A 15,103-nucleotide genomic window follows, 5' to 3' on the forward strand; every position below is an offset into this window, starting at 1 on the left:
GGCTGCCGTTACGGCTTTATTTGACAATATTAATGCAAGTTATGGCTCTAAGGCTGGCAATTATGCATTTTTATTTCACTGAGGTGAGCAGGATTGTTGCGTATACGCTTTAAAAATGCTACAGAAAACAACTCTGTCTTCTTTTTAAGTGATATACTTTTGAAGGCGAATTCACCGAAAAGGAGAAATATCACCTGTTACAGAGCGGATTTGGAGAACAGGATGAAGTTGCGTTAATGTATTGCCGATGCATAAGATCTGTTCTCCAGATTTTTTATTTGAATAGATAAGAGACAGGAAAAGCAGGAGAGGGAAGAAGCTAATGAAGGACAAACTCAAATGAGCGCAAAGAACTGCTGTTTCCATAGCAAATGGCTGGATCAGGAGAAGGAATTATTTTCGTGAATTTAAGGTAAAATTTAATACAAGAGGAGGACTGGAATCTGACTTAGCACAAGTACCTTGTGATTATCACCTTTGTTTCACTTTGACAGAAGGCTGCAATAGTAAATACTATAATTGTCTGCCTGGCCTTTCAGTCAAGATCAAGCACTGGAATTTTAATAATAAGACGTTTATTCAAGGCTCCAGAGGTGCCCGAGATATTGATGGATGAGCTTTTATGTCTTCACTGCGGGGCTGTGTGTGTGCGAGGCCGCGAGCTTGAGTGCCAGGAAGCGTATGGCTGTTAATAGTTCGCTAGAGCTAATTAGTCCTGGTTCGTCCTTTTAGCTTTATTTTAGCATTGCGTGATGTAGACAATCTCACAACGTCATCATCATTTCAATAGCCCACCTGACATCTGGAGAAAACCCCTCTGGATCCTTCCGTGATAACAGAATGTCGTCCTCATCCTCTCCAAAATATTTGTCAGATTTTTGCTCTTTGTCTAATATCGTCCCCGTGCTGTCAGACTTAGTTTTTCCCTTCCCCAGGTCTCCTAATAATACTGTAAAAACCCAACCCAGGCAGCGTATCCGCCACTGTAATGCTAAATACAGAAGGGTGACGCTAAATACAGAAGGGTGACGCTAAATACAGAAGGGTGACGCTAAATACAGAAGGGTGACGCTAAATACAGAAGGGTGACGCTAAATACAGAAGGTTACTTCAGCCAGTATTGCAATTTATTCAATATTTCTGCCCTGATCGAGGAAGGTGTTTTTCACTTTCAGTGCCTGAGAAAGCTGCCTGGAGCCTGTTTAAAACACCTGCGTTTCATAGCCAGGTTTATAAAGATGATGTGTTTAAAGACAAATCAAACCCGTGTCTGGCCCGTTCCTCTTCCAGAGCTTCATCTCCTCAGCTGTGTTTCCGAAAACTTTTCCATATGATGCCCACAATCCTCCTGCCAAAGCAGTTCACTTCAAAAATGCACTTGTCCTATATAACGTGACGCATAGGTCTTCACCAAGAATATTGTATTTTTATTCCAGAACTTGAAAGTTTGCTTTTTGCTCCTTCAAATGTGTTTGGTGCAAAAGGACGTCTCGAGTCTCTCTTTCCAAGGCGGGAGGACTGTACTTGTCTGATCACGTTGTCAAGTAAAGCAAGTTCCCTCCCTCGGGGTGAGGGTATAAATAAAAGATATTTATTTTCCAGCCCTGGTTAAGTATCTTAATGTAAATGCTGTTGTTATACTTGTGCCCTGTAGACATGACTGGCTCTCTAGGGAGAGCGAGAGAAAGGCACATACAATAATTTGTTTTTCACTAACGACAGCAATACTTCATCCTGATCCGCTTAAGAGTATTCATTTCCTGCTAATAAGTCACTACATTTAAGTTGATTCCGGGAGTTTATATAGATCACGGGCCGATCAGATTTGATTAGCAAGATGTCTCACATGTGATCCTGCGTTTGAATCATTTTCAGCCTGCTCTGGCTTAAATTTATTAACATGATTACTCTGTGGTGAGCGCATCGAAGCCAAACCTTGAAGTCTGGGGCGCAACTTTTTCTTTCTGGGGCAGAGTGTGTAACTTTAAGTGATTCGAGCGGCACAGCTTTGGTTGTGAGGGGATTTATTTTTAATTGCGGGGCGGGCGGAGGCGCGAGGCCACGGTTCGAATTCAAATGGCGGCGGCGCGGCGCGTGCGGCCCGACGGCTCCAACGGCCGCCAGGGGTCCGTCCCGAGAGAGCGGTGAAGTGACTGGAAAAAAACGGCCGTAAAGAGGAAGGGGAGCCCGGCTGTGGGCGGAAAGAGAGGGGGCCGAGTGGGGGGGTTCAGGTTTGGGGTGGTGACCGGCTCCGCACCGGCGTTGTGTGGGGAAGCGCGGGCAAGATGGCCGCTTGAGGGGAGGCTGGAGCTGCCGCCTGGCGTTATCCCGCCCTTTGGACATCAACCCAGCTCCGTCTGGGGAAACCTGGTGAGTATTGGTCATTTAATGAGGAGCAGAGGCAGCTTCAGCATGGGCTTGTCCGAAAACAGTAAATATCAGTGCTGTGAAGGGTGATGAAAATGGCTCTTTTTCATGCAAACCCTCTGCAGCCATAGTACCCCTCTTCTGGCCTGTTGCTGTTTGTCGTCTGCCTTGGGCTTAACCTTCTTTTAAATGTTGCTGTTTGTGTAACTATGAAAACGCTGCTCAGCGTTACTAGTGTTTTATGATTCTTGCCGTAACTTCCACGCTTTTTATGTTAAAGGCTTTGCAGTTGGGTGGTTGTGAGGAGGTGTATTCTCATTTTAAAGCATGTCCTTAGTCCTGGTGGCTGCCAAGGAAAGCTCAAATACTTGATAGAACTTGTTTCCTGGAACAAAAGGCAAAGCAATACCTAAAACTTCACAATAATAATAGTGCAGAAACTCGCATGAAGCTGATGGGAAAGTTCAGGATCTAACACTGATGTATAAATGAGATGGAGAGGAGGTTCTGGTTGAACAATTTTGGACGAAGTCTTTCCATATCTTGCTGTTGCTTTATATAAACTGGCAGCATAACGCTGGATAGGAAGACTAGTAAAATACTTCGAAAAGGAACAAAAGACCTGTTCTGATCTTTCATAAGGACACGCCTGGGCTAATTAGGAAAGAAAGGGAATGGACAAATTAGAGATGGTTGCACAAACTAAGTAGATGTTACTTAAGTTATGATAGTGTTTCAGTTTATACTGGGGATATGTGGTGATAATGGTAAAAACCCTACAAAAAGTAGCAGTTCACTGATATGAGGTTGGTTCATTGGTTTTTTTTTTTTCAACTTATCTTTGCAGTGCAGAGAAGAAAACGGGGTTTGAGTCAGAGGGGATGTGGGATGATGCTACTTGATCAGGTAAGACTCTCTTCATGCAGAAGAAAACAAATGAGTTTTATGCATTCCAGAGTCTAGAAATTAGATGACATTTCATATTGCTTTTTGAAAATAAGTGTGATCTGCAATACCTAAGGAGAAATACCTTCTTTGACTTTAATTAAGTGAGGTCATTCTATTTTATGGAGGAATGAGGTATTTTGTAGTTACGACGTTTATTTGTGCACACTTAAAATCATTTTTGGATGTTAATGCAGTTTTGAGATTTTTGTGAACGTGTCCTCAGCCAAAGAAGTGCTGTGTGATGTCTGAAGAACGGATCTGCTGTTAATTATAATGAAGTGTATCTGAAGTATTTCAGACTTGAGAGTGGTCTCCTGGAAAGGCTCTGCATTTTCATGGGTGTTGGCAAGATTTGGCTTTCAGACTTTGTCGAGATTGATATTTATAGCGAGTCTTCAGTGATAACTTTTACTTATCTTCTTGCTTCAACTTAGTAGAGATGTATTTTATCATTGCAAGGCTCGAAATTATGGCTAAAATTGAGATAGTAGTGACAGGAATGACTGCAACTGATTCTGCTTGTCTTTTACTTGGAATTAGAAGGAATACAAGGTACAAACCGATGCATTTACTGATTTTACCCAATTGTCTCTTATACAAGAAAAGGAAAAAGAAATGTTAAATCTATGAGAGATTCTGGCTGCGAAAACATCCACTTGCATCTTATTCGCAACAGGTCAGGACACTAAATCAGCCTTTCTAAAGTAATTAGGGATCTTCTAATTTTTATATGCGTGTGGTGACTTGACTCCATTTGTCGCTGTCTGTTTATGCCACAGTGGGCTGCTAAACATGACAGATAATCTCTGTCTGTAGTATTTAGCATTCTCTGTATGAAATTACACAAAATGTTCAATTGTGGGGAATTTCCTTGTTTCTGTTGTTTGGAGAGACAGAAATTTGTCAGGGCGTTTTGTGTATGAGAGAGTCTACCTTGGTGGGATCCTGCCCTTTCTGCCTGCCGCTGGTTTTCTGGACTTAAACAGAAAAAATGACAACAAGAGAACCGTCTTTGTTAGCAGTAAATCCTGGCAAATAACAGGGAGCGAAGGAAAGCTATCAAAATAACCCGCAAATGCAAATATAATTCAGTGCATGTCAACTATGTAGCGAATACTGTGTTATTGAGTCTTAGTTCAGGTGCCATCCAAGATCAGAAATACCCAAAGAAACGGATAGACACTTTGTAATGACATACTTTTAGGACAAGAATAATTAAACAAATTCAGTTATTTTTGTTTCATTTTGCAAATAGTATTATCCAGCCTATTTTTTCAGATGTGTTGGGTAACTCAGACCCTCTTGACGTACAGTTGTTTCCTGTAGATTCAGGAAAGATTTTCAATTAAGCAATACTTCTTCAACGCTTGGATTCCCTTCTTCCCCTTCCTCTCTGCTCTAGTTCTTGTACTGACTTTATTCTTGTGGTGTCTTAAGTGACTTCAAGCTTGGAGTAAAATCTTGACCCTGTTCAAGTTGATGAGAGTTTTGTCATTGGCCCAAAAAAAGATCGGATTTAATGTATAATGATTATTAGAGCATCAGACTAGATTCCTGTTGAGAAAAACGTTTCTTATCCCCGCTGGTTTCAGTGTCGGTGACCTTCCTTCCTGTCCTCAAAATCCCATCATCCGCAAAAATAAGTACATAAACACATTAGTTGAGGGAAGTTGGGAAATAAATGCATCCTCTAGTGGATCTCGAAGTGTTTGTCTTTCCTTATCAGCCCCATAATGATAGTGCAGCGATGGCAGCTTAATGATAGCAGCCCCAATGACGCCATTCAGTGCCAAAGAGGTGCAGGCTGCACATTTTATTTTGGAAAATAATTATGTAGCTAATTACAGCACTTGACTTTCGTCCTTCCCTTCCCTGTGTTTTTGGGGGGGCTGGTTTGCTCAGCTTGCAAAAGCCTGCGTCAGTTATTATAAAGGTCAAAAGACTCTTGTATTATGATTTGTAATTGCTAGTAATAGTGAATAAAATAAATACAGCATCATTTTGGATCATTTAACTCATTGCTTAACTTGTGCGTCATCAATTGTCATATTGTGTGACCCAAGCGGTTGAAAGAGGAGAAATAAACCAGAAGTTGAGATCTGAACTCTTCTGAAATTCTTCTGAGACATTTGGAATCTGAATTCCGAATGTAGTGATCAGTCCTAACGATGCAGAACGATCTTAGTAGACAGTTGTATACTGTTTTATAAATGGTCCTAAGGACAGAAGTGGGACTGCAATGCCATTCTAAAAGTACTATAGCTGAAGAGTCTTAGTAGATTTTGACTCTGTATGGCTTCGAGATCTCGACTGGCTTGCTAAGAATTAAGAGTATGCTTGTATTGAAGTAAGAAAGCCCTAATACATGTTTTGTACAGCTTTTAAATTCTTTTTTCTGCCCCTCCTCTGAAAACCCTGCTTGGCAGCTATGGAGATGGACACCTCTTCACCCTTTACTCACAGCTCTGGAGGCCCAGAACTATTTCCATCCTTTATCCTCCGCTCAGCCGTTCCATCCCAGGTTGTATAATTGCTCTGGCCTCAGAAAGCGGCGTGTTCCCTCGTGCTTCAGGTCAGCTCCAAGTCTTGATTCAGTCTGATTCATTTCAATTTGCATAATCTCCTCAGCCCTCTATATTTCATTTAGACACCAAAGATTTAGTTTAGTTACAGTCTTGTATCATTTATCATTTACTCGTCGTCTTTCAGAGTTTGATTTAATCCCTTTGCTTTACTTTAAAAGGCTGATTTCATATCCACACACTGCTTTATTCTGTTTTGATTTTCAAGCCTTTGTATTTTCTATCTGGATCTTCCTTACTGTGATATTTATTTTATACCTAGAGATAAACTGCTTTCATCTGTGATCTTAAAGAAAGCCATAAATTTAACAAGCAGTGTTTAGGCCAGAAACCTACACCGAGACATTTGTGTACTGATGATCCTTTTTCTGATATTTTATTTTTTCTGATAATTGCCATAAGTTTTAATCTGATACTTTTTTCTGATAAATGCCGGTGTTTCATTGTAGGGAGTCAGTATGAACTTGTTGTTTGGCATCCAGGATTTATGTCTAACCCTGTCACTGAGTAAACTACATGACCAGAGTTCACTTTTGTCTCTTATGCTTTGTCTAAATTTTTTTTAAGATACTTGTTTTTTGAGCGTAGTGCACTGCAGTTGTCCATTTAGTTTACATCAGACAGCAAAGTTATACCCAACTAGCTGATGATGCCCAAATGCTTGAACAACTGGTGACTTCTAGCATTTGCAAAAATATTTTTCTCTGGGTAAAATTTCTGCATCTGATTTTCTTTATTACTGCCTGGCAACTATGACAAATTATCTTACAATTTCCCATTAAAAATAAAATTGTTAGTATGTGTGGGACTGATTTGTAGAAGGTTTTTTACTTATAATATGAACCTTCCACTTAAGTACTTTACCTCAGCTGAGCGAGGTTTTCTTTGTACTCTTTTGGCTTTAAAAAATATTCCAGGTCAAGAAGAGCAATATTAGAGAAACACTGGTCCCAATTCATCGCTCCCTACCTAATGGATTTTTCTGTGCAGTTTCTGATCGAAAATAAAAACCTGTAAATAAATACAGTAATAAAATTACTGTACCTTGCATCCGCAACTTTAAGACCATGACTGATCAGATGAAATAATAAATAAAGGTCTGTCTTTGTCAGCAGTGCCACTTCTGACAGTGTGTAATACTTGATGGGAAGGAAAAATAACATGAGACTGGGGTAAATACAGAATAGCGAGTGATCCTTTTCCTGAAACTTCTCCCCAGCGTCTTTGAAATAGCAGTTCAGAAACTTCAAGAGGTGAAGGTGGCATCCAGACAATAGTGTTTTTATTATCTCGCAAATGATGCTGTGAGTCAATCTGTCCTTTAGGAATTTGTCCAATCTCTTTTTAAATCCCACACTGTCTTCTATTTATTTTAAATTTGCTGTTTGGTGATTTCTCTCTCTGGCTCAAATATTTGCAAGGCTGCATTAAAAATCATGGAAATTATCTCCTTTGTGGTCTTTGGAGGTTTATGATTCAAATCCTTTTATTTGCAGTTATGAGGACTGAAAGTGTCCTCTTTTCTACCTCCTATTCAAAGAACTCGGGAGCTTGGGCTTTAATAATATATTAGGTCACATGGCAATGGAATCATAAGAGATTCGGTAACGCTAAAGAAGAAAAAGAGAAGAGTACCATTATAGCACTCCTATATAATTCTGTTGTAAATCACAGCGCCAAAAATGCCTACCGTATTCTTAAAAGAACTAATAGACCGCGTCTCTCTGTGACAGCTCAGCCTCATCCTCTCTCTTATGTATCCACAGTAAGTATTTTGTATTGTAAACCAGTATTTTCTTGGAGAAAAGAAGCTTGGCTGGCTTGGCTTGACATAGGGCATTGAAGGTAGCTTCCTGAAGTCTTCAAAAAAGTAAAAGGCTTCTACATTGAGGGAATAGTCTGTTCTCGATGCCCACAAGAAATCAGAGCACAAGTATTGGGTGTGAGGCTCGGTGCACAGGTCAGAACTCGCTCTGTACCTGTAAGAGCAGCTGGATACCGGAGTGGCTGTCATTGTACACGCGCAGCTGCCTTTTTCCGATTATTTGGAGTGGAAAACAGTCTGTAGCCTATAAAGTGGAGGAGGGGAAGAGCCGTAGTCAAACAGGCAAGTTGATAACATTTTGTTGCTAATAATTCAGCCTTTCCCTAGTGTACGTAAGGCCCGGATGCTTTCCACTTTGAACTGATGAAGCACCTTGTTTTTGCAGGATGTCTTTGGCTGGTGAGCATTTATAGGTGTGAACGTTTCAAAAGCTGACTCCTGCTTTGTCTTTGTCGGCGGCTGCGAGTGCCCTGTAAGAAGCTGACAGTGTAGTTAAAATTTCTTCAGGATAATTGGTGCAACATGCTTAGACTGTCAGAGGCTAGCCTGCTTTATCTTTGAGAGTGCTTGCAGTTTCTGCTGTCAACACATCAGTTGCCTTCCTCAAAATGGATGGATTGAGTGATGTTGTAGGCATAGAATGCTGTTGTCTCTTGTGCCTTTTGATACATTTTTTTTTCAGGCTACCTCATCTTATTGTGTTGGGATCCAGGGGGAAAGCCGTTGGGTCTACTCTGGGGGCCTCTTCCTGCAAGTGATGACATCTCTTCATAGTCCTGATCAGAGTAACTAGCTAAATCATCGCGCAAATGCAATGAAACCAAAATCCCCCCCTTTGCGGAGGAAGAGTACAAAGCCTATTTGCTTCCAAATACTATTTGTTTGCTCAAAATCTGGTTCCTTTGTCGCCAGAGTCGCGTGTAGCTGTTGTGCTGGTCGTTTGCTCAGGATGAATGTTTGTGTTGGAACACTCTGAAATTCAAACCTTTTTCATCATTAGTTCAGACAGCCACATGGGGAATTTTTTTGAAGTCTGTTCTTTAGTTTAGCTAATTCCCATAGGAGGAAGATGAGTATTGGGTAGTGTTGGAAAGATCAGTTTATTCTTCCCAGTGAACTTATGTTATCTCATCTTGCTTAAGAAAACAAATGTTCCAGTGTTGCTCAAATGCACCATATTTAATGGGTGCTATTAACGGTTTCATCCAAACTCTTTTGCATAGCAAATTTTGTCCAGCTCAGACTTTTTTATTTCATTTACAGTCATCTGGTGAGAGTCTGCACTAGCATTCTATCTAGGCTCTATTTAATATGCACCAGAATTATTGTATTTGATATATATCAATTTTAAATCTGTTTCAACACAACCTTGAATGCCTTTCTGGCAGTATATCACTTCATCAATCTAGCTTAACTAGAGCTGCTTTTTCATTTTTTATTGCACCCATAAAATCTAGGAATGGAACACTTCGATTTTTCTAGCAGTAATTTTTATTACTTTTAGCCTTTTTTTTTAAGTACTTGTCAGTGAGATGCAGTACTTTGTACAGAGTATATTTTTCAGCTATGCATTATATTTTTATTTCAATTTATTTTAGATGGAATGCATAGCATACATCTAAATAATACCTGTGGTAGTTCAAATGAGTGTATTATGAAGGTAATTAGAATGGATATAAACCGGGTTCACCCACCGGGATTGGTGTGTTGCAGTTCCCTGCCTCTAGTCACAGTCACTTTCAAGTCAGGCTTGAAGGGATAACTCATGTTGGAGTTTTAATGTTGCGCATAAAATCATATTGCAACACAGGAGGGGAAAATTAATTTATTGGGATTTTTATGTTTTCATTTTCATTTTTAGGTTTTTCTAGATTTTTCCCCGGAGTGTGTTATTGCGCTGCTTTTTATTTTTTTCCCTTCAGAACACAGAAATTGCCGTATTGGATCAGACCAGTGATCTGTCGAGCCAGATAGTCTGTCTTAACAGGAATGTGTGCCAAGTGCATTAAAGAGAAATGTAAAGGCCTACAATAGACCACCGTAGAAACAATCGTTGTAGAAAAATCCCCCTGGTGGAAAAGTTTGTCTAATCACCTTTAATTCAACACTGCTCTCTGCTCCGAAGTCTTCAAGTTCATATCCTCTTGTCTCAAAAATATGGTTTTGTTTGTCGCTCCCTTCTGTACTGTGTCTGTTCATAGCAGCTGGAAGGAATAGGACATGGAGCATAGTCTGCTGTTCTGTCACTGTTCTGGACATCTTGGGGGCAAATTATTTCATCCTTCCGAGCCTCCGTTGTTTCTTTATACAATTAGGTAAACGATACAGATGATCTTCCTGTAAAAAGCTTTTGAGACCTGCATGTGAAAAATGCCTTGGAAGTTGTGGTAGTGCTATGAGATTTAAGATCCAGTTACATTCTTAGCACAGTTCAGATCCTCGATGTATTTGTGTGTTTCTGTGAAGTTCTTTGTCTTAGGCCGATGATGTTATGAAAAGTTCCACAGCCAACTGGTGTACACTGCGAGGAAAATTTTTTCATTGTTTGAAATTATATATATATACCAGTTATTTTAGAACACGCTTTTCTACTGTCTCCAGTAATAACGCTGAGCAAGAACCCGTGTAACATGAGTTTAATGTTTCTGTAAGAAAAGAAAACTGACCAGGTATGTCTAAACAGTGTTCCTCAACTGTATGGGAAGTGTCCCCTCGTTATTCTCATTCTGCTTAATGAATATGAATAATACGTTTTAAATAACACCTATAATAATATGAGGGGAGAACAGGAACACTTTTCTAATTAGGGATTTTGAATGACATTGGAAAAGGGTACTGGGTTAAATCATCTTTCCTTGCTCTGGGTTGAATTAGCATAGATTTAATGCCAGTGATAATTTTATGCAATTGTGAGATCAGTAGTTTAATGCATCTGGCAGCGAGACAGGGATTTTCTTTCTCTGACAGCACTATATAAACCCCTGTAATCCTTTTCCTTTAGCTCTCGCACCCATCCAGACTTCATCTTAATGAAAGGCCGAAGAAATCAGGAGTCTGAGCGTCTATGACTCAAGCACAGGCAGAATGAGATGTTATTTTAGCATGTTTTGTGGTTCAGAATAATTAAAAAGCCCAACGGCCGGATTGGAGGGCTAAGTTTCCATTTGCACCTCCTGCGAATTGCAGAGGGCTCCTGTCATAGTCAAGCGTGTATATTGCCTTAGTACTTTCACAGCCTGCAACACCAAAATTGAAAGTAAAGCAATATAATCTGGACCAGTTATGATTTTGGCATTTAGCCTTAAGTGTATTCACATCACTGTATTAAGCCAAACCACAACCTATGAACTCCGGTGAAGGTGCTGTTAAATTTTACGGAGAGTGGGACGGGAAGTGTTAAAAGTATTTGAAGGGAAGCAGTTAACCGTGTAAGTCCACAGGTTTCAGTGATTGTACAAAACCTAAAAACTGCAGTGTAATTTTTGACTCCAATTTTACTGGCACAATATTTGTTAGCTCCTTATGTGCCTCTAAAGTTAGGGGTACCTCCGAGTGTCATAGAATCTGTATGTCACGATATTTGTATCGGTTTGTGTGAAAGCCCAGAACGAGGTATTACTGCTGCTTCAGGTCATGATCCGACTTAATAACAATAGAGGAGAACCCACGGTCTCTGGTCAAGTCTAAATTTGAGGTAGGACCGGATTTTTGCTTGTCTTTAGAAAGGCGCCTGTTCCTTCAAGGGCCCAGGGTTTTGACTGTTGTAAAAAGACAACTGTGCGTTCCCATCCGGACTCCTCAAGCCAAGCACTAATATATACTTGACTTAGATTTTACGCTCCTTTGAGGAAGATTTGCTCTGAAGGTCCAGTCTCAGCTGAGTTATTAATCTAATAAAAATTGCCCATAAGTGCCATTTTTACATGATTGTCCAATATTTCCCCCAAATTATTGTCATCGCTAATTGTATCAGTTTCTTTTCTGACCTTAAATTCTTGTTCTCGGAAGAGCCTTGTGACAGCATGTTTCACAGTTCGCTTCTGTTTTATGAGCATGTATTACCTTTTATCTCAAAAGTTTAATAGAGATTTAGTCTCATCGTGTCGTCTTAGACAAATCCTCCAAATTTAGCACTTGAATAACATCAAAACACTGCATGCGTTACAAGCGTTAGGATAACCTTATACCTGAAGGGTGGTATGTGGAGTTGTTTAGTCCCAGTAAGAACTGCGGATACGTTTCTACAGAAAATTTGAGACCTTTAATGTCTGTGATTTTACGTTGGGACTTTCAATATTGGACTTAACCTTGATGACCGTACAGACAAATTTAATGCTACTGTCTTATCTCTTAACAGTTAGTCAATTAATGAGATTTCACTGTATTCCTCATAAGGTATAACCTAATGGTAACACTGACCAACAAGAAAAAAGGTTTGTGAGAAATGAGTCGGGTGTACTGAATTTAATTCTAGAAGTGTTTCTTGTTGATAAAACTGTGAATTTGATTCAGAGTGATTGGGGTGGAGGAGTTTTGGGTAGGGATAGCTATGAAGATTTCTATGCGGAGTTGAATAGTTTATTTTCTTTTTGTTCTATAAAAAATGTGCAGGTCAAGCATAAAGAGCTGCTGCTGCAAGTTCATATAACCAAAATATAATGTACAGCAGGCACTAAGGCTTGTGAAGTATAGTAAGCACATAACTAAGTCCATGAGATCAGAGTGCCAAAATTGCAGTGTTCAAGTAGTGAAGGGTCAGGTGGGGCTGACGTGCTGGGAAGGACTAGTTAAACCTCGCAGATTGATTCCGGTAGTTTTAATGTGGGTAAAAAGCAGGCAGCATCAGGGGAGCTCTCCAAAACTCAGTGCAAAGTTGTGAATGTATTCCTTTGTGAAGAGGGGAGATAGAGGCTGCAGATATGCACAATAAAGCTTGATTCCCTCAAGTTTAAATAAAATACTGTATTTTAATAAAGCATTCAAGGATAAAGGCCATTTGGGAGGTGCGGTGAAGCTGCTGTTAGCTGCCAGCTCAGAAGCAGCACAGAAAACATGCTCTGATTAATACATCAGACTTCAGATGTTTCTCATTGCCTTATTGTGAAGTATCAAAAGAGCCTGTTCACACAAGGGTTTGTTTATTTACAAGGATTATAGTTGTTAACTGACAGTTTAAAAGGAATTAAAAGGCCTCCGATCTTGATAGGCTAGCATTAAAGAGAGTATTAAATGCTGACCTTGGATTCATTTAAAGGCCCTTTCCCTCCCTTCCTACCCACTCGTCTGGAGAAGGGATGAGAGTTTAAATATGCCAGAGTTGATCATCTTTATGCAATGAGATGGACGATGGAAATTAAAATTTCTACTGAAAGTGAATATAGGTGTTTTAAGGGATGATTATAGACCAGGGAGATTTGCCAGTGATGCTCATAGCATAGCTACAAGGTGAAAGCTCTTGGACCCAGATATTTACACAAATATCTTCCGCACTTTAAATTCAGCGCCCAAAACCGTCGGCAGGAGCTCTTCCATTCACCAAGAAGAAGTGAAATGCAGGACAACTTAAGCAGGAAAGGTCTTTAAAATCGTCCTGGTAGAAAAACTTCCCTGTGAAAAGAAGAAAAAAAAGAGTCCGATAAGGGACGTGATTGAGGTCACAGCGTAACATAAAATACCACAGTGAGCAGAGCAGACCTGTGGAAGAACGTTGTACTCGGGCTGCGAGGGGGAATGAAGACAGTGGCTAAATTGGACAATGACTTGTTCAATAGAAGAAAACAGTTAAAAATGTGCTGGCTGCTCTTATTCTGGTCAGTATTTCGGGTTTCTTACAGGGCAAAAATTTTCGATACAGTAATACCTCAGAATGTGTTAGCGTTTTATTTTCGCTGAGAATGTTATGGAAATTCAAAACCTTCTATTTAAAAAATGATACACTGTAACATATTTTAGTATAATAGGATTTATCAGTATAAAGAAACGGAAATGTTTCCTGAGGATCTTTTGACGTGAGTTGAAATACTTCAATTTTATGTTCAGTGTGCTTTTCAAGTTTCAACATTTTGGCCTCATTAGGATGAAAATACGTTTTGACGTGACTGTAAATGGAAATCATATCTGACGATTACTTCCAACTCTCTTCTTCTAGTACCTTCTTACTGCAATACAGCTGTGCGAAAAGGTCACATTGGAAACGTCTCCTATGATGAAACTCCATGTGAAGGAGAACTCCTCAGGGGAGCCGATGACATTAATGGGAAATGGGAAATGCGACATTAATATGCTGGAGTTTGGGGCGGCTATGGGAGGCGTGTGTGTTTCTTGTTTGGTTTTTCTTTAGATGTAAAGGACAGGAAAGTACCCCTTAAAGAAGGTTCTCGAGTAAGTATGTTTTTAGCCTACAAAAAAGAAAAGAGGAAGAGAAGTTCGCTGAAGATTAATAGGAAATTTTCACAACTTCAATTAAAAACAAGTAAGACATTTGCAAATCAGTAGGTACCTTTGGAAATCTCAACTTTTGGTCTGTGTTCCTCTTGGCTACAACGTATTATCACAGTTCCAGCACATTTTCTGTTCAGACAGGCCCTGCTTGCACATGTTGCATATTTGAGGAATAGCTTGATGAAATTCCGTGGTGTATTTTAAGATATTAGTTCTGTTGCCATGTAGTGAAAGGCTCCCCCCCCCACCCAGTCTAAAACCTGGATTTTTCCAGGCAAAGCGTTTACCATAGCAACAGATTGTTTTTTGCTCGGATTGGGGTTCTGATAGCAGAAGGTAATACAAAGAAATCTAGAAAACATTGTATAAGGAGAATTGAAGTGCATTATTATTGCTGTCATCTCCTGCTTACGTGACTGCTTATTTGTGCTGCTTTAGATGCCCTGAAGTTCCAGTCAAGAAAGAAAATTGGTTTGTGCTCGGCACGGTAACTACGTGGAATATACTGAAAGGACAGAACATTTGTGCCCGATGTAAAACAAATAACAAGTTTGTTATGTAGACTTTTTTCCTTAAATGGTTCCGTTGGTTTGACTGCAGCATTACTACAAGTGCCAACTGGCATTAGTGAGCTTTGGAGTAGTTCTGAGGTGGGCTACGATATTGAATCCTGCATTTTAAGAGCAATTAAGATGTTAAAAAAAATGATAATGAACTTTCTTCCCACTGGTATACCTTGAACTTTGTCTCTTGTCTGTCAATCTTGGGCATATTGCCTATCAAATAGTTGTGAATCATTAATTAGATAGCCAAGACCATTTTGTCTGGGAAGGACTCCTGGCATATATGGAAAGAAAAGCCTTTAATATTCTTAATCCTTCAAAAACGATGCATTCCTGAGGAAGGGAGAAGAAAACCTACCTGTGGAAGGCTTTTCCAA

The 15,103-nt window shown here is 39.8% G+C and overlaps 1 protein-coding gene across 1 annotated transcript in view; it reads right to left on the reverse strand.

Moving 5' to 3' along the window:
- Positions 1–9,283, reverse strand: part of SNRPG (small nuclear ribonucleoprotein polypeptide G) — a 184,416-nt gene extending 175,133 nt beyond the window's left edge. The window contains exon 1 of the mRNA XM_065651690.1: positions 9,279–9,283. The gene's annotated coding sequence lies outside the window, so the exon portion shown is untranslated. The remainder of the gene's footprint in view (positions 1–9,278) is intronic.
- Positions 9,284–15,103: the final 5,820 nt, after the last annotated feature.

This window comes from Caloenas nicobarica, chromosome 25, assembly GCF_036013445.1.
Source record: "Caloenas nicobarica isolate bCalNic1 chromosome 25, bCalNic1.hap1, whole genome shotgun sequence".
Lineage (NCBI taxonomy): Eukaryota > Metazoa > Chordata > Aves > Columbiformes > Columbidae > Caloenas > Caloenas nicobarica.